We start from the raw sequence: 21326 nt of genomic DNA on the forward strand, positions 1-21326 counted from the left end.
ATCAGTTACACAAATTCTACCGGACCCTAAAAGACCTCGCGACAATTTTAGCACTGCATTGGTAGATGCTGCGAATTCACCTTGCTTCTCTTTGCCTGCATATACACTTAGGTTCCATCTATAACTATTCTGACTACATAATTTAAATATTTTAATGCCATATTTATGGCATTTTTGTGGATTATACTGCTTGAAGAGTAAACGTCCCTGAAACGGTACCATGGTTTCATCAATGCAAAATGTTTTCTCTGGTGTAAATATTTTTTGATAGCTATTAGTTGCTTATGATTTGGTCTATATGTAATTGCACTTTATATAGTCGGTCTCCTTCTGGGCACTTAGAGTTATCTGAGAAGTGCCACATTTTCATAAATAACTTAAATCGGTTGTGGCTCATAATATTAGGAGCAACATTATTTTTGAACATCCGCTTCGTTGACGAATAATCCCGAATGGAATTCATTCGCACTATTCCCATATAGCTCAGTAAACCTAAAAATTGTGCGATTTCCTTTCGTTGCATCATCGGACACCTCGATGAATATGGTGTCCACTCGTTTTGAAAGTCTCCGGTGGGCCATGGCAGACACCGGTGTCGATATATAGTTCGCGTCATGCCAAGGCGGACACTATAAGTGGTGAACGATCTATTTTTTTTTTAAACTGTTAACAAAAAATGGTTCAATGGGGGGAATTTAATTTGAAATGAATTTAAATGTTAAAATTTTGTTTAATATTGCTTCGGTCCAGGGGAACATTTTGGTAAAAATACTTGGCGCTCAAACTTATGGCTTGAACTTTCGGATCAAATATTTAATTTTTTTAAATAGTTCATGACAACATAACTAACATAAAAATAAAAATGGAGAAAGGAAGAAATAAATGGGGATAGCAATAGAGGAAAATCGAGAGAGAGAACCGATATAATATATTTAAAAACGGGTGTGGCATGCCGGTAGAAGTTATACTTCTATACACGCGTTCGTCCTTACAAATTTATATGGGAGTCAATCTGCACAATCATTACATATGTAATGCTATAGGTAAGAGAGAGCAGAAAGAGAAAAAGAATTAGGTATTCAGGTATATGGTGCATCGTTTACTGTATATAAACATTTGACCTGTAATAGGAGTATGGTAAGTAAATGAAGGATTGAATCAATATTTTAATGAAAATATATATTTTTATTTTCATATATGTATAAAAGGAGTTGAATGCAAAAAAAATTTACACATACTCTGCAGTAAAATTCATTGTTAATTTTGTTATTAATATAAAAATACAATACAATACACTGCCACATAATTCAATATTATAATACAATACAAATTAAAATGTAATATTTATAAGTATTTAAAAATGACAATATACATAACTTACGCATATGTTTAATTTACCATGATAATAATATTTATTAATTATTTATTAATTACTATTAATTAAATTAATAGGATTACCACAACGTGTGATGAATATGGCCTTAAGCTAAACACCGCAAAGACAAAGGTGATGGTCGTCAGTAAAACGCCAATACAACCGGAAGTGGTAACAGCTTATGGTGAACAACTGGAGAGAACTAACAGTATCAATTACTTTGGTTGTAATCTAAATGAGAACTGGGACATGAGCAAAGAAATTAGAATACGGATAGAGAAGGCCAGAGCTGCATTCTTTAAGATGAAGAAACTGTTATGTGGAAACAATATTACTTTAAGCTTGAAAATTAGATTAGTGAGATGTTATGTGTTGATAGAGTTCGTAACGAAGTTGTTTTGCATCGGATGGGAAAAGTTACGGAAGTCGTCAAAACAGTTAAAAATCGCAAACTTGAATATTTTGGCCATGTTATGCGCCACCCAGCTAGATATAATATACTCCATTTAATAATACAAGGCAAAGGTAGACGGAAGAAGAAACCTGAGAGATTGGTTTAACAGATCCTCTGCATCTCTTTTCCAAGCTGCCGTCAACAAAATTACTATAGCCAATTTGATAGCCAACGCTCGATAATCGAGCTCGGCACATGAAGAGAAAGAAGATTAAATATGTTTACAAAAGGAACATTTTCATTCTTGAGAGAGAAAGAGAGAGAAAATATATCTTCTGTCTCTCTCTTACCTATATCCTACATATGTAATGATTTTGCCGATTCACTCAATATATATGAATACACACAAATTTCCAACGTCGAACGCGCGTATAGAAGTATAACTTCAAAAAATGTTTGTGAAAGATAAAAATAAAAAACCAACAACTCGGATTATGTTCTAAATTTTTATTTTATTTTAAAATTTAGCATTTTTGCGTATATTACATATATTTAATAAGACTAACGTGGGGTTTTTAAATATTTGAAAAATAAAAAAGGAAATTCATATTGGGATTCGAACTCACATATACCAGCGTATGAACCAAACACGTAAAAATTTGCCAATTAGACATGACACTAACGTATTTCAAAATTGACAGTTCTCGGTCATACAGTGATTTGTTGTAATTATTATTTTAAAATACAAAAGCCTAAAATAATTATGAACATACATGATTATGAACAATAATTAATAATAATAATATATATTATATTATATATAATATTACATATATAATATTATATATATAATATATAATATTAAATATATATACAAAAGGAACATTTTTATTCCCGATAGAGAAAGAGGGAGAAAATATATCTTCTGTCTCTCTCTTACTCATATCTTACATATGTAATGATTTCACCGATTCACTCCCGTGCAAATTTCCAACGTCGACCGCGCGTATAGAAGTATAACTGTAAAAATTGCCCTTAACAATCGAAACAATTAGCTCTAATGTTTTACGACATTTAATATTATATGCCTCCTCTGCGTTAAATTTCATACAGCTAATAAAACTTTACAATGCATTGCAATTCTCAAGATGTACTTAATTGATTACCATGATTTCCTTAATTACACCCTTCAAACTAGATGTGCTTAACCATTTTAATTGTACTCGAATTCCATTAAACTCAAAAACAATTCATATTGAAACCGAATTTAGCTCTCAATTTTGTACGTTTAGCGGTCATATCGATAAAATTAATTCACTTCTCGCAATGCTCTCTCTACGTGCATTAAAGTTTAACTCCAAACCTATTGTAATGCGAAATTCTGAGGGAATTTCTACCTGCTTGGTGCGGAATTCGGTCAGTGGGAAGTGCTGGACCGTACCCTTTGTCCTATCCCTTTTTAACGTTAAGTGTTTGAAACTATGGACCTTAACTTTCCAAAGAGTTCTGATATGAGATACAAAGTCTGTTGTTCTAGGGGAAAAATAGGGAAACGGGAACAGGAAAGATGCGAATATAATGTTATTATATTTACATTATTAGACTGCCAGATATTTGAAATATACAATATTTAGCATACTGCAAATAACATGAATTCAAATTAAAAGAATTGTAGCGGGTAGTGATAAGCTTTATGATGAAAAAATGAACTGGTTGACAAAAGAGGTCCACAGAGAAGGAACTAATGGATGTAAAACCTTACAAGTTCTGACAAGTCATTAATAAAAAATTATAAATTATATTAATAGCCAACGTACTGGAAATAACAATAAAAGAAGAAGAATAATGATTCAAAATTACGGATAAGCACTAAGATTATTTTGAAAAGGATGATACCGCAAGTAATATAAATATATCAGAAACTGCAACTTGGATTCTAACGATATACAGTGTGTAAAAGCCAAATGGAATAAATTCATTATTTAGGTTACTGTACATATTTATAAAAAATCCCGAAACACGTCAAATTTAAATTATAACTTGACATTCTTTAACGTGAAAATGCAACCCCTACCTTCAACCCCCTTAGAATGACAGGTACAACCCCCAATTTTTTAAATATGAAGTATAGGCTTGTGATATATCGTTTGAAAGGTCTTTTCATTCTCCATTCAAAAATGTTGTCGCTTTCAAGTTTATTAAGCTAAAATATACTCAATTCGCTAAAATATACTCAAAACTTATTTCCCGTTTAGGTCTTAATAATGAGAAAGTGAACAAAAACCATAGCAATGTGGTTTTTAGATGGTAACCATTAAAAAACTTTAAAGAATTTCCGTGGCAACGTTATTTTAACACGCATTAGTAAATTGTTTTATTTAAGTTGTCAGTATTTTAATTTCAGTAAAAAGTTCGTTCAATTCAATTCTGAAAAATGGTTAGATTAACGGAAATGCATAAAATAACAGTTTTACAAATGATTGGTTACGGAGATAACACCCGAACACAACAGGAAGTAACTCGCCTATTTCATGAGAAATTTCCTAATTTACCGCCTATATCCCAAGGAACAATAAGTAAAATAGAGAAGCAGTTTCGCGAGTTTGGACATGTAAGGCAGATAAAAAAAGCAGCTGCCATTGCACTGAGTGATGAACTCAATTAGACGTGTTGCTTGAGTTTCAGGAAAATCCACATACATCGAGTAGACAGGCATCCACTACATTCAATGCTAGCCATACATCGATAGTAAACATATTAAAAGAAAATAAATTGCATCCCTATAAGATGATACCTACTCAGGAGCTCATGGAAGACGATTTTGATAGGAGAACTTTTTTTTGTGAGCAAATGATGGACATGTTGGATAACAATATTATCCAATTAGAAGACGTTATGTTTTCTGATGAGTGTACTTTTTCACTTAACGGTTATGCTAATCGGCTAAATTGCCGCTACTGGGCCACGGAAAATCCTCACTGAATGAGAGAAAAACACACTCAATACCCTCAAAAGGTTAATGTTTGGGCAGGGATTGTAGGAAACAATATCATTGGTCCCTTTTTCATTGAGGGCAACTTGAATGGCAACAATTATTTGGCACTACTTCAAAATGATGTCATTCCAACGTTGGCAAATTTATATCCTGATCCAGGAAACTCTCAAGTTCCAGCGAATACGATATGGTTTCAGCAGGATGGAGCACCACCACATTACCAACTTAATGTCCGGCAGTACCTCGATACAATATTTCCCAATCGGTGGATAGGGAGGCAAGGATCGATTGAATGGCCAGCGCGATCACCTGATCTTACATTATTAGATTTCTTTTTATGGAGATATGTGAAGAGCTATGTGTACAAAACTAAACCTTCTGATTTAAATGACTTAAAAGAACGAATAACGCTTACGATTAGGTCGATCACGCCTGTTATGTTAAATAATGTTAGAAGACAGTTTTATTTGAGATTAAGATGTTGCCAAGACGTTCGCGGTGAACATTTTGAACATCTACTTCATTAACATTTATAGTTCTTTTTCGTGTTCTACATTTTATTACGTTTTGCATTACATTTTAGTTTTTGATTGTTTGTAATTTCGGTAACCACATGATTTTAATTTATTTTATCTTAACTAATCTTAATAAACTTGAAAGTGACAACATTTTTGAATGGAGAATGAAAAGACCTTTCAAACGATATATCACAAGCCTATACTTCCTATTTTAAAAATTGGGGGTTGTACCTGTCCTTCTAAGGAGGTTGAAGGTAGGGGTTGCATTTTCACGTTAAAGAATGTCAAGTTATAATTTAAATTTGACGTGTTTCGGGATTTTTTATAAATATGTACAGTAACCTAAATAATGAATTTATTCCATTTGGCTTTTACACACTGTATAGAGAGGATTCAGAAAAGGTTTAGATACTAGGAAGGCTTTGTGTACTCTAAATCTACTAACACAACAATGCTTGGAAGTTAATCAATAGATACACGACAAAGTATCACACCATTTAAAAAGGCATTCGACATTGTAAGTCACGCTTCACTCAAAGACATTCTCGAGAGTAAAGTTATTTATAATAAAAGCCTGCGAATAATCCTAAATATATATTGGAATCTGTATGTAAATTAAAATTGCCTGAATGAGTAACTTAAAAGAGTGGTTTTGGCGGAATCACTGATAAACTGTCAGAAGAGCTGTAAATAAAATTAGAATAGAGATGCTGATACAATATCTCTGACAGTAGTGGAACATAAAAAAGAAGAAGGCAAATTATATTTTATTTGAAATCTCTATGCATTTAAAGTTTGTTTAGCAGAAAATGGTTCACTTCAATTAGTACAGTCGTAAATATTATTAAATTTATCTGACTTGGCCCATTGTTAAGACTTTGTATCTCAGGTAAACCATTGTTACCTGAAACCGGGCCTTTTATACTATTATCGGTTAACCCAGGATGTTTATATTCGGTATTAATTGAAGTCAACCATATACTGCTAAACAATCTTTAGTAGGTTTCTACATTTTCGTGTAATTCTTCCGAGCTGTTTCAAAATTAGTGACCATTACACCTTCAATAGGGTCAATGGAAAACAGTATAGCATCCGAAGCATTGCCTTTCCTTGGCTGCTTTCCTCCAGTTATTCACCCTCAATATCTCTTTAGCATCGGCTATCACTTCGTATATCCACCTCTTCCTTGGTCTTTCTACTGGCCGACGTCCCACCATAGTTCCACTAAGTGTTCTACTAGATGTTCTCTTATTATCCATTCTTATAATGTGCTCTGCCCAGCGCAATCTGTGCAATTCCACATTATTGGTTTATTGAAATTAGTTCATAATTTGAGATAAGATACCTAGACAAAGTTTACATAAACAAAAGTATTACTCCCAAAAAGGGAAACTAAAATACTTTCAGACAAATCTCTTGATTTATTGGTGATAAATGCACCTGGATAAACATTAGGTGTAGGTTTACGTTATTACAATTATATTTCGAATTGCGGGCTTCATGTTCGGAGCAAGTAATTACCTTATTATCGCTGTAGTAAATATTAATTATAATATCAAACAGATATAACGTTATAATTGGATTGAAAGACCTTGTTAAAGTACTATTTGAGTAAAAACAGATTATATATATATATATATAATAATATATATATATATAAATAATAATATATATATAATATATATATAATAAATAGATGAAGTAGCCATCGTCTTTGTCTTTTATTTCTCCACTTTGACCGATAAACCCACCACTCTTCGAGTGTACCTTAGTTTATATATATATATATATATATATATATATATATATATATATATATATATATATCTATATATATATATATATATATATATATATATATATATATATATATATATATATATATATATATATGTTGCGGGCAATAATGTTAATTGGACATTGACGTTGAAGACCGAGCAATCCCTGGATATTAACGACAATGCTCGGCCTTTAAATTTTATTGTTTGCACTACATGCACACTTATTATTTTTACATCCACCTTTGCATTGGCAACTTTTGTAACCTTTTTTTGGGTTACTACTCTTTTTCTGACACTACACACAAAGTCGTAGGTAAACCATTACTGTTTACTTAATTACATTACTTAAAGTCTATCTGGTTTCTGATGATATTGTTGGCTGTATCTGCAGGTGACTTTCACGTATAAAGTCGTCTCGGGGAAGTATAAATCAGATGTTAGGAATGGTAAAATCTTCTTCCTGACAAAATTGGATAAGTCGGTCTCCTCTTTCGTTTTTCTCGCCTAAGCCGTGTTGTCCGACGATGTCTTCTATTCTGCTTTTGCCAAGTTTGGCATTGAAATCACCCATGATGATGGTAAGCTCGTTCTTCTTGGTGCTTTTTGTATAAGTGCGTAGAACTCCTCGATATCATCTTCTGGCTTTTGTGATGTAGGAGCGTAGATTTGAATGATATTCCTATAAACGGGTCTGCTTTGCAGCTTCATCAGAATGACTCTATCAGAGAGAGGTAGCACGCTGATCACAGCTCCACCGACCTTTTTGCTCAGAATCACCGCTACGCCATTCCAGTGATGTGGTTCATCGTTTCCCGCATAATGTACTATATGCTCATCCACACAACACTGTCCCGAACCTGGCCATCTCATCTCACTGATTCCCATCACGTCGATATTTAGTCTTTTCATATATTGAATGGTGTTGTGTATCTTTCCCCTTTTAAACATACTTCGAACATTCCAAGTAGAGATTTTTTGAACGTTCCACGTGCACACTTTTTCTTTATTAGTGTTTAAATATTGGTAAGGATTTCGTGGGTTGACGACCTGGGAAGCCTTACATTTTCATATTCTTCCCCCCTGCTGGATCTTGGTATCCAAATTCCATGATCAGTACTTTCTCCAAATTGGTTTACATTAAACATGATGAATGAACTAGGGACTATTTATGGGGTGGTTTCCCGTTGCCTTCCCCATCGCAGTGTCACAGCCCTTTAACTCATAATGCAAGTGGCGCCTGTGAGTATCTAGAATTAAGCCTACAGGATTTTTTTTACTTTTCCACAGCCTTAATCCAGTAATGACATTACTGCTGCCTAATGCCATGTCGTCAGTTGATCCGCGGGTACTTATTTGGCTATATATTCGTACCTGTCCTGCATATCTGGAGGAATTTTCCCTATCAGCCATTGGGACGCGCCGTGTCGGTGTTGACGACTTCCCCGCCTAGTGTGTCTTACGTAAAGTACTGAAGGGCCCCTATTCAATTCAAAGCCCCTCCTCCACGCAAGTTGAGACCAGCCACAGGCTCCCAAAATTATCAATAAAAAATTAAATAAACTAATATCCAAATCAAAGACCTCTTATTTTATTCTTTCATTTACTTTCTTGCTAGTGACTTAAAAATTTTATATTTACTTTAGTTTTCAATTAAGAAAAACAAACAATTAAAAACAAATAACTTTAATCTAAATAGATGTGGTTGATAGTCTCTGTTAACTAAATGACAAAACTAACGTTTTCTCCAAATACGCCTGCTTTCTCCTCTGCCTTTTCGATTAAACAATTCTACTATTGCATTAATATTTGCTTAACTCCTCACTCAAACTACTTACTCCAGGAAGAACTCCTTCTCTTCAGACACAAGGATATCTCAACTGATCGCCTTGGTCAAATTTAAATTAGACATCTGTATTTTACTTACAGTATGTCATCTATTTCTTCAACTTCTTTTGCCTGCTACCACAGTTGGAACTCTTTCCACAAACACAAAACACAATTTTTCACGAAATTTACTTTTTGATAACTTTACTAATTAGTAATTAGCACCATCGTATTAAAAAAACTATAGTGTCGTGTCCAAGTCTTCAAACCACAATACCAATTTCTTCTCCTGACAGGACTCACATCGACCCCTCAAATCTATCTCTATATTTTCTAAACTAATCAAAGCGCACAAATATCCCTCTCATTCCAGCCGTTTTTTGCCAATCAAATGTGAATGTTTTCACAAAAAATCCACTGCTACCAAAACCCCATCAATCAGCATTTCTTAATAAAAGGTCTGAAAAATTTGTTCAATGTCTAAACAAAAAAAAAAGGTAAGTAAATATCTGCCTAAACAAATTCACAAATCCGATGGCTTTATACATTTCTGGTACCCCTTATAATACAAAGGCATCTTAACATTATATTAAAATTTTTTGTTTACAAAATTCTTATATGCATAAATGATCGACCCACCGCTATTTGTCCTTTTCCCCGTGAATATACAATTTGTCTACACAATTATGATTCACTAATTCGGAAAAACACTTAATATCCTTCATACCTGGATTATATTTTACAAACTTAATATTACTGTTTTGCGATTTTGTCCGTCGGTTATTTGATTTTTTTTGTCTTAACATTTTTTTTTTATTTTTTAGAAATTTGAAATACTAATAACATAATACATAATGGCATGCAACGGCATATCCAATCAATTGCCATCTAGAGTCACTCATTAAATTTTTAAAATATTCAACTTTTTGCATGTGAACCAAGTAAATATAAAGTATGATCTGGTACTCTTCTGACTATTACAAATAGTAGCTGATATCTACATGGAACACTTCGAAACAGTAGCCCTGTAGTAGTAATAGTAAAGACACATTATATCTCTTTCTCTCCCACCTGAATGGAATACATCCCAGCATTCAATTCAGGATGGAAGTTGAGTCTGAAGCGTCTTTGCCATTCCTTGATGTTCTTCTTCAGAAAAACCCACCTCACAGTTTTTCCTATTCCGTGTACCGGAAACTCACTTATACAAACCGTTCCCTCAATGCCCAGTCATATCATCACTCCGCCCATTTTAATTCAGTTATCAACACTCTTATTTCCCGTTCTATAAGATTTAGCGACAATAATCACAGGTCATCCGAAATCAATTCAATAAGGCAAACACTCTTACAAAATGGCTACCACAAAACCAAAATCAATAGAAGCATTCAAAAACATCTAAACCCCATTCCATCCAAAAAAGAAACCTTACCGCCGGATCAATCCAAAATCTTTCTACCTTTTATTAAAGGTGCCACTGACAAGATCAGTAGAACTCTTATCCCTCTAAACATCAAAACCATCTTCACTACTTACTCCAAGTTGTCCAATCTCGTCAGATCCATAAAAGACCAAATCCCAATGAAGACCATGGTGTCTACGCAATACCTTGTTCCCGTTGCCCACGTTCATACATAGGACAGACAAACCGACGAATCCATAATCGTATTTACGAACATTCTCTATCAGTCAAACATTCCGATACTACTTCAGCCCTAGCCCAACATCATATTGAGACAGGCCACAAAATAGATTTCGAAAACGCAAAAACCATCGCTCCCATCCGCTCCTTAAAATCGAGAATTTTCGTGAAGCCATCGAAATTGAAAAACGGCCCAACAGCTTAAATACGCGCGATGACTCTAAACGACTACCGGCAACATGGCGACCGCTACGTCAGCGACCCCCACTCCAACCCACCTAGTTAGTAGTCGCCTTATTTGTTTTTTCTACCTTAGAATATTTGTAATACTCCCCTTTAATTTTATATGCAGTGTTAGGATTCGATCAGTTTTTTATTTTGAACTAAGCTAGAGGCCTTTTTTAAGTCAATAAATCAAAATTTGTCTTATAGTAAATCTACTTTTATCCATCGTAGCCTATGATATCTCCTATGTCACTAGATGTTCATTAATAATGACGATGCTATGTAGTGCCCTTTCGGTAGTCGCCTTGTTTGTTTTTTCTATCTTCGAATATTCGTAATATCCTCCCCTTTAATTTTCTATGTAGCATGTTAGGATTCGATCAGTTGTTTATTTTGAATTCAGCCAAAGGCCTTCTTTAAGTCAATAAATCAAAATTTGTCTTTTAGTTAAACTATTTTTATTCATAGTGCTCTATGATATTTCCTATGTAACTATATTATGTTCATTAATAATGAAGACACTGTGTAATGCCCTTTTGGTAGTCGCTTTGTTTGTTTTTTCTATCTTAATATATTCGTGATAGATATCCCTTTCATTTTACGTATCACAAGCTCCAATCGGACAAAACACAAATAAAATATGTTGTAATGCCCTCTTAGCAAAGCCGCAATGTGTGTTTTTTCTTTCTTAACATATTCGGTACCACTCTTCTGTCAAATGATGTATCATACGTCACAAGCCGACGAACTATTCTACAACCACCTCAAAACACTAAAAAAATCTTTGAATCATTAATAGGACTTGGAGTTTAGTTCAGGCATTCATAAAGAAGCTCTCTATAGCTTTTACTAAAGGAATGCTAGAGTAATAATAATGTATACGAGTAATACAGTTAAACTACATATTAGTACAAATAATAAATAACTCACAAAACCGTTTATTTTCCCTAATAGTAGCGAGCAGTTTATGTAATCATATGCCATCAGCCTCATTCATTTTCTGATAATTTGTTATCATATTTTTTAATTTGGGGGCTATTAAAAAGTTTTGTGTTTTTAAAGTCTATTTGTTTGTATACTTGCAAGTAAAATTAGCTTTAAATTGTAACACCATCAAGTTAATATACCGACTAAAACAGTTTCAACCTATATATAATTTGTTGGCTGTTTGAAATTATATGAAGAAGAGGTAAGTTAGATTTTAACAAATTGATAAATCATTTTCCTGCGACTCTTAATGTACTTAGTTCTTTCATCATCATGCCATTTGCGTTTATCCCTAATTTTGCTCGGCATCACTAAAATTTTTTCTTGGAATCTTATTTTAACGTATCCTTATATGAATCCCATTCACAGATATGCCTTGCACATGTGTCTCCCAACAGGTCTCCTTTAGTTTTTACCTCTTACTAAATACAACCAACAAATACCAGATAAGCATTTGTTCATGACTTTCACGACTTTTAAGCATTTGACATAGTGGTAACAGTCGCTATCTTAAAAGATAGCGACTATTACCACTGAATCAGAAAGCAGAATAGACCACAGGTATGGGAATATTATTCAAAATATATACGAAAATGCAACAAAAACTATAAACCTTTATTGCATTTTTCCTTGATTATTTCTATGAGAATTCCTTCTCCAGCTGGCACTTGATCCCGTTTCGTTTCGCTTGAGTGTTAATTCTCTAGTGACTTCCGGCATACTTTTCTGAGCTTACGTTAATTATTTTCTTATTTGTTTCAACTTTTTTTGCTTTATTCACTTTTGAGTCGTATAATTTTTTTTTTATAATTTTCTATGATTGTTAGAAACACCTACTCATTTTTGTATTCTTTACCTGTTTCATCCTTAATTCTGTTATCTATTATCTTTCTTCTTTCTTCTTTTTTCCAAAAATTTCATATTTTTATTGTTCTCTAGCTTCTTCCACTTGTTATTAGTATTGTTAAATCAGAGGATTCGAAATCTAGTTTATACACAAAATATATTTTAAGGCACAACTTTATTATCATGAAAGATTAATAATAACTGGGACAAATTAAATTGCAAAAGAATATCAATACCATCAAAACCATCATAATAAATATGTCGGAAAATCAGACACATTGGATCTGTTGCCAAAGCAGTATTACCAACTGATGAAAAATGAATTAATTACAAATAAAAAGGAAAAGACAGTTAAGATTTGATTTCACATACAGGGCGCTTGCGCATCCGCTTATACGTATTTCGGCCTAATAGGCCTCATCAGAACGGCTTTCGCAATCGCTCTGAACGTGAAATAAATCTTTTCTGTTTTAGGAAGCAACTCTTACATGGCTTCGTATAGACGCAATGTAGCGACATCTGATAATAAAATCGTAGACTAATTTTCGAAAACAAATTCAGAATTTCGCTTTAATCTGTGCCTTCTAAGAATTGCAAGGCAAAACAGACGTTGATAAAGATGTTATGAGAGACATGGGGAATCTAAAAATTGCATTCCACAACATATCTCCTCAACTAAGCAAAATTCTTAGCGAATTGGTTTCTATTACTCGTACAGAGTATATCGAAATAAAAAGGAAAAGACAGTTAAGATTTGATTTCACGTACAGGGCGCTTGCGCATCCGCTTATACGTATTTCGGCCTAATAGGCCTCATCAGAACGGCTTTATATATCGAATGGTTAATAAGTAAAATTATCGGTCTGCTTCTTTGAATAAAAAAGATCTTTGGAAAGCTGTGAGGTTATTCAAAATTGTAAATAAACCAGTTATAGAGATCCCCCAGGAGCTTAAAGATCCTATATCTATAAATAATTATTTTACATCTGTCTTTAGCCCTGTAAATTGTTGTCCTGAGACAACCCAATGGTATCAGTCAAATATTTTCAACCCAGATATTATTTTCTCGTTTAAAATGGCCACTATTGATGAAATTAAATCACTTATATTAGGGTTAAAATCGGAAGCTGTTGGATGTGATAATATTTCTGCAAATATGCTACAACTCTCTCTTTCTATTACTGCTCCTTATATTACGCACATTATAAATTGTTGTTTGGAGGTAGGTTATTTTCCGGATACTTGGAAATACACTTTGGTAAAAGCACTGCCCAAATCAAATAAACCTGAATCACTTAATGATCTTCGCCCAATAAGCATCCTACCGGGACTGTCAAAAATTTTAGAAAAGGTTATCTATAAACAGATATACGATTATATTTTTAGAAATAATGTAGTTACGTGTATACAATCAGGCTTTAGAAAAAAGTTTAGTACAACGACCCTGCTTCTTGACTTAACCGATAATATACTTCGATCATTTGATGAAGGAAAAGCAACCTCAGTCATCTTGCTTGATTTTTCTAAAGCCTTCGACACTATTGATCACGCTCTTCTGTGTGCTAAATTGAAATATTTTGGATTTGATGATACCTCCTTAGAGTTTTTCAAATTTTATTTGGTAAATCGTTATCAAAAGGTCATAATCGATAATAGTTCATCAGAATTTGCATCTGTCAATTCAGGGGTGCCTCAAGGTTCGGTTCTTGGTCCTCTTCTTTTTTCAATATATATTTCCGACCTGTATAAATCTTTAAATAATCTGAAATTGCACTCTTTTGCAGATGACACACAACTGTATTTCTCTTTTGAACCTAACTCTGTAAATCAAACGTCACAAAAAATAAATCAGGATTTGGAATCTATTTGTACTTATTCCACTAGACATAATCTTAAACTTAATGCTAAAAAATGTAATTCTTTGTTATATTGTTCAAAAAATTATAAAGCCACTGTTCAGGATAACTTAAAACTAATTATAAAAAATGAACCTCTAAAAAATGTTAATAGTTGCAGAAACTTAGGAGTCATATATGACTGTACGCTACGTTTTCAAGAGCATGTCACCCTTTTAGTAAAAAAGTGCTATTTAGTTATGCGTCAACTGTGTAGAAGTAAAGGCATTTTAAACTTTAAATTGCGTAAGTTGATTTGTGAAACTATGGTTATGTCAATTCTTAATTATGGGCTCTTGGTATTTTATCCTTGCTTAGATCAAGTTACGAAATTGAGGTTGCAAAAAATTCAAAATAATTGTTGCAGATTTGTTTTTGGCATAAGAAAATATGATCGTGTATCATGTAAAATTAAAGAACTTCAATGGTTAACAATAGATAATTTATACAAATATCACCTCGTCTCATTGATATATCGAATTATTTCGTCGTCAAATCCTATTTATTTAAGGAACAAATTAGTATTTCGTGGAGACGCTCATAATCTGGATCTGAGATATCCTCATAGTCTTATGCAGCCAAGATATAGACTAGCTATTTTCCAGCGATCGTTTACTTACAATGCTGTTTTAGTGTTTAATAGTTTAACAAAAAATTTAAGAGGTAGATCTCTTGATTTCATGAAGCGGCATTATAAGAAATTTTTACTACAATCGCAGTAACGTTATTATTATTATATAGTATATTGTTCTCGTTATTGTTACCATTAGAATTTTTAGAATTTTTGTTTGTTTTAATTTATCATTAATATCATTTATCACATAACATCACAAATTATTTTCTTTATCTTATTTTTCTAGTAGCCACATGACTATTTGTACCATTTCAATATTATATTATTATTGTATATATATGTCAATTTATAAATCATTTTTTTTTCATGTTCTACTTATTTCAAACTGACTTTGTAAACTTGAGGTTAAGTGGAGTAGCTCTAGCTAGACTTCGCCTCATGTATCTCTTGTTTGTAAATTTTTACAGACTAAATAAAGGCAATTTATTAATATTATTATTATTATTATTATCTTTTCTGTCTTAATTACAAATATTTTACCCCATTTTTATAAATGCACCAAACTTTAACACCTTACTTAAGATGTTTCAATGTTTCTTTTAAACACAATTTTACTAAGCATGCCCAACGTTTCTTCTTTGATAAAACTTCTTAATCTTAATATTGTTCTGAACCTATTTTCTTGTGGCATTTTAAAGTAGTTACTATTTAAATGGGAATAAGCCACAATTAAAGGTTAAAGTACGTTTATTGACGTTTCTATTTCCACTTCGGAAATCATTCTCAAAATACAAACATTAGTAAATTAAACAAATTTTTTGAATTTACTGATTACTTTGTATTTTGAGAACGATTTCCGAGGTGGAAATTGAAACGTCAATAAACGTACTTTAACCTTTAATTGTGGCTTATTCCCATTTAAATAGTAATTATTTCTTAATCTTAATTTCATTTTTAGAGTTTCAAAAATTATGAAATTCATCAACATCCAAACCTATAATGATGATAACTCCATTATCCTGTTTTGTATATACGCAGAGATCGATTTTTGTTCTTACAAATACAATGCATTACGCAATTTGCATGCTTTTTGTTTGTACTGTACACAGTTGGCTTTGTGCGAGGAGTCAGTGTTAAATTATTTTTATTTACTCAGTAAAGTTTGGGATCGTTAAATTCTAAATTGAAGTGAAAAATATGGGTCGAAGAAACTCACACAATAGGAGAAAGTTCGTGCTTTAACGTTACTTTAGAAAGGGGACTCTGTAATTACCCTAGAACGTGATGTTTGTGTTTCAAGAGAGGCAATTTATCAATTGAAACTGTCGGCTGCATCGTTGCCTTCAGGGACTGTTCCGAAAAAAAACCTGGTTCTGGAGCTCCTAAACAAACATCATCTACGACTGACACCATCATCAGGCGTAAAGTAATGTTGAATCCTTCCATAACTGCCATAGAATTCACGAATATACATTCTGATCTTCCTCAAAACATTTCAACAAGAAGCCCTTGGTTACAAAAACAATGAAGAAAAAAACGGGTGTGGCAGTCCAGTGGGACTGCCGGTGGACGTTACACTTCTATACACGCATTTGCCGTTACAAATTTACTTGGGAGTCAATCTGCACAATCATTACATATGTAATTCTATAGGTAAGACATAGCAGAAAGAGAAACAGAAATAATAACAACTTACTAACAATGAAGGATTGAATCAATATTTTGATGAAAATATATATTTTTAATTTCATATATGTATTAAATAAATTTTTTTTCCACATACTCTGCAGTAAAATTCATTGTTTATTTTGTTATTAATATAATAATACAATACAAATTAAACTGCAATATTCATAAGTATTTAAAAATGACAATAATATACATAAAAAAATACACTACAATACAGTGCAACATAATTCTATATAATAATACAATACAAATTAAAATGCAATATCCATAAGTATTTAAAAATGACAATAATGTAATAATATTAATAAAAAAGTCCTCCCCGACTGGGAATCGAACCCCGGTCTCCCGCGTGACAGTCGGGGATACTGACTACGATACTATCGAGGACATGACACAAACGTATTTCAAAATTGATAGTTCTGGATCATACAGTGATTTATTGAGATTATTATTTTAAAATACAAAAGACTAATATAATTATGAACATTTAATAAATAATACAAAACATGTCACATAAATAATAATATTAATAAATATTTTATTATATGTATAATATTATATGTATATATATCTTTATATAATATATATAATATTAAATTATATATACAAAGAAACATTTTTATATTCGAGAGAGGAAGAGAGAGAAAATATATCTTTTGGCTCTCTCTTACTCATTATCTTACATATGTAATGATTTCAGAGATTCACTCCCATACAAATTTCCAACGTGGAGCGCGCGTATAGAAGTATAACTTCAAAAAAATTAAATGTTTGTAAACTGTATCTGCATTGGACATCTGAACAATGGAAAAAGTCATGTTCAGTGACGAAAGTACGTTCAGATTAGTAAGAGGAAGCTTCAAATTTGTTTATTGTCCACACACCGCGTCAAGGTACGATACAGAATTCACCGTCAAACATCCTAAAAGTGTAATGGTATGGAGTGCGTTTATTAGAAATAAAGCAAGGGCAGGGTTATATTTCTTGCTAAAAAATGTTACAATCATGGCAAGCAACTATGTGACTGTTCTAGAACAACATTTATTGAACTTGCGGGAAATTCACGAATGCGACTTCTTTATGAACGATAATGCTTCTGCTTATAAGGCCAAGATAGTGTCAAAGTTCTTGAATGATCACAATATGAACGTCATAGAATGGCCAGGTAATTCGCCCGACCTTAATCCTATCGAGAACGCCTAGAATATAATGAAAAATAAAGTTCAAGAGTGTCGACCGAGTAACAGAAAGTAGCTGAAAGAGGAGTTGCAGAGGTTATGGGTTGCCATGGAAGAAGAAAATTTCTTGAACTTTGCTCAATCCATGCCTAAGAGAATCCAGCTTGTCATCGACTACAAGGGTGATATGACAAAGTATTAATTTGTAAAATAAAACAAAAGTTTTTTAGTACTTTAACCTTTAATTGTGGCTTATTCCCATTTAAATAGTAATTACTTTAAAATGAAACAGGAAAATAGCTTCAGAACAATATTTGGTATGTTTATTTGTCAGTTTTTCGTTATATCGTTTAGGTCTTCGTATTGCTTATATTCTTTAGATATTCATGGAGTGTTTGTTATTTATATTTATATTTTCTCTTTTTTCAGTATTCTGCGATTGATTTTGCTGCTGTATTATTATGAATTCGGGTGTCTTTGGTCTTTGTATTGCTATTTTTGTTCTTAGCTTTATGTGATCACTTCCGGTGTTAAATGATTTGAGTACTGTTTGGATCATATTTATCGTTTTATAAATATAATATATTTCCTATAATAAAATCATATCATAAATTCATATCGAAATGCCAGTTAACTTATTTTTTTTTGTTCAGTCTATGCCGAAGATTTCCATTATATTTTTATTATTTAATTAAAATAATTGATCGTAATTATTAAGAACTTGTGATGCATCAATCACCAGCACGTGATAAATTCTCTCAGCATGCGACACAAATTGTATTATGAACAATTATTTGTTTTGATTAACTACGATAACAATATCACGAGTATGACATAAGATTTGACCAGCACTGAAGATGAAATGAATAATTAAATAAATTAATTTTACGTCTCCGTTAAATTGTAACTGTTACTCTAATGGAATATTATCTTCTGTATATCATTAAAAAATAAAATATTTTATCAATACAGAAAAAAGATCTTTATAAAATATTGTTTTGTATTAGACAAAGTAGACAATGAGGGAGTTTTAATTAGTAAACATAATATGACTAAGAAATCAAAACAAAACTCGAAAGTTCTACAAAAAGTTTTTACAAAGAGTTTAAGCCAATAGGGAGCTGTAAGGATGGAGAAGAAAATATCCCAAGTTTTTCGACGCAAAATTTAACGGCCATTATATCGAAGAAGCAGATCGTAATGATTGGAATCTATTCGACCCAAACGAAAGACCACCTACCACTGCAGAGGTTGCCCAAGCCATTAAAAAAATTAAGCATAATAATAAAGCACCAGGAACTGCATAAACTTTTACTTCTTGTCTGGAAAAATGAGACGATGCCTTTACATAAAAAAGGCGATCAGCTCCAGTGTGACAACTACAGAGGTATATCCCTCTTAACAACTGCTTACAAAATACTAGCAAATATTCTCTACGAAAGGCTACCAGTTTACACAGTTGGCATACCTAGTTGGAAAATACCAGCAGAATTTACTCCAGATAATCAACAATTGACCAGATTCATTGAATAAGGCAGATCCTCGAGAAAACATTGGAATTTAACTTTGAAACCCATCACCTATTTCTCGACTTTAAGGCCGCGTACGACAGTGTCAAAAGAACAGTACTATATCAATCAATGCGTGAGTTTGGTATACTATAAAAACTTATCCGATTAACGAGAATGACAATGTCTAACTTAAAAGCCAGTGTTAGGATACAGGAAGAAAACTCTCGATAATTTGAAATAAAGGATAGACTCAAACAAGGGGATGTCCTGGCTTAACTCCTATTTAAGATTGCCTTAGAAAAGGCAGTCCCAGACACACGAAATATAGTACTATTTATAATAGATTGATACAAATCTTAGCATATGCTGATGACATTGACATAATAGGGCGTAGCAAGCGAGATGTTGAGATCTCCTAGAATTGGAAACGGCGACAAAACAGGTCGGTCTAGTCATCAACGAAGACAAAACCAAGTACATGTTGGTTACAAAGGATCCCATAGCAAATAAGGAACGGGAAACAGCATTTGGAAGTCATATCTTTAAACGTGTTGACAGCTTCACATATCTTGGCTCGTTAGTGACTACTACCAATAAAACAAGCGTAGAAATTAAAAAACAAATAAACCTTACAAATAGAGCATAGTATGGACTCCAAAAACAATTCCACTCAAGAAATATCCAAAGAAAAACTAAAATTATTATGTACAAAACACTGCTAAGGCCGGTCCTCACATACGAGGCGGAGACATGGACTCTAACGGAGAAGGATAAAAGACTCCTGGAAATATTCGAGCGTAAGATACTCCGCAAAATATTTAAAGCTATAAACGATCAAGGGCTTCTTTTTTTTATTTGCCAACCTGAATGACCGATTAAACCTCTGAATTACCTAGTTGAATACCTTTGAAATATAAATTGACATATTTATATATATATATATATATTATATATATATATATATATATATATATATATATATATATATATATATATATATGTTCGGAAAGATTTCCGCGGTTAGTACAATTAAACTTAGAGCTAAGATTAATACTATTATAAAAATTAATATTAAACTCACCAGTCCTCCGGGTTGAACCGCGTCGATATCCATTTTGCCGAGCTTTCCACATCCTCTCTGATGTCTTCTTCAGGGCTTCCGAGGTCTCAGTCTCCCGAGCCCCCAGACTCACTAGTCACTTCTAGTTCACTCATGTAGTGAACTAGTGAGTGAACTAGAAGTGACTAGTGAGTGTAGTAGTGTCTGGGGGCTCGGGAGACTGAGACCTCGGAAGCCCTGAAGAAGACATCAGAGAGGATGTCGAAAGCTCGGCAAAATGGATATCGACGCGGTTCAACCCGGAAGATGGATGAAGGAATTATTTTTAAGATGTATTAGCAGCAATTTTTACTTACTAAACTAATTTTTATTTGGTAAGTTAACAAAAATTGTTTTTTCTTTCTAGTTCAACCTTGTAAGATATTTTGTCTTTTTTAGCTCTTGATAATAATTGTAAACACAATTGAAAGCTCGAGATTAAAAAAATAGTTAACCAATAGCCCTTTTATTGACTCCAACCCATCCAAAACAGTTATATATTTGTTCCAAACGAGTCACAAGTACTTCTCTTTTCTTATATATATATATATATATATATATATATATATATATATATATATATATATATATATATATATATATATGTATATAGCAACATAAAATTTCGAATAAAGATCTTAGGTACATTTGAAATAGTGAAATAGTGGTTTCTCGTACGTGGTTTAATTTTAATGTCATTTTTATTGAACTTATATTAGAAAATCGGCGACAAACCAGCAGTTCTTCATTTAATAATTCCGTCTCGGTAGCGTCCTACGCTCGGCTTACACCT

At 32.6% G+C, this 21326-nt stretch overlaps 1 protein-coding gene across 2 annotated transcripts in view; it reads left to right on the forward strand.

Moving 5' to 3' along the window:
- The window catches only part of Nha1 (Na[+]/H[+] hydrogen antiporter 1), a 143943-nt gene that overhangs the window by 39209 nt on the left and 83408 nt on the right, over nucleotides 1–21326 (forward strand). The window lies entirely within an intron of this gene.

The sequence above is a fragment of the Diabrotica undecimpunctata genome, chromosome 4 (genome assembly GCF_040954645.1).
Source record: "Diabrotica undecimpunctata isolate CICGRU chromosome 4, icDiaUnde3, whole genome shotgun sequence".
In the NCBI taxonomy this organism is placed as follows: domain Eukaryota; kingdom Metazoa; phylum Arthropoda; class Insecta; order Coleoptera; family Chrysomelidae; genus Diabrotica; species Diabrotica undecimpunctata.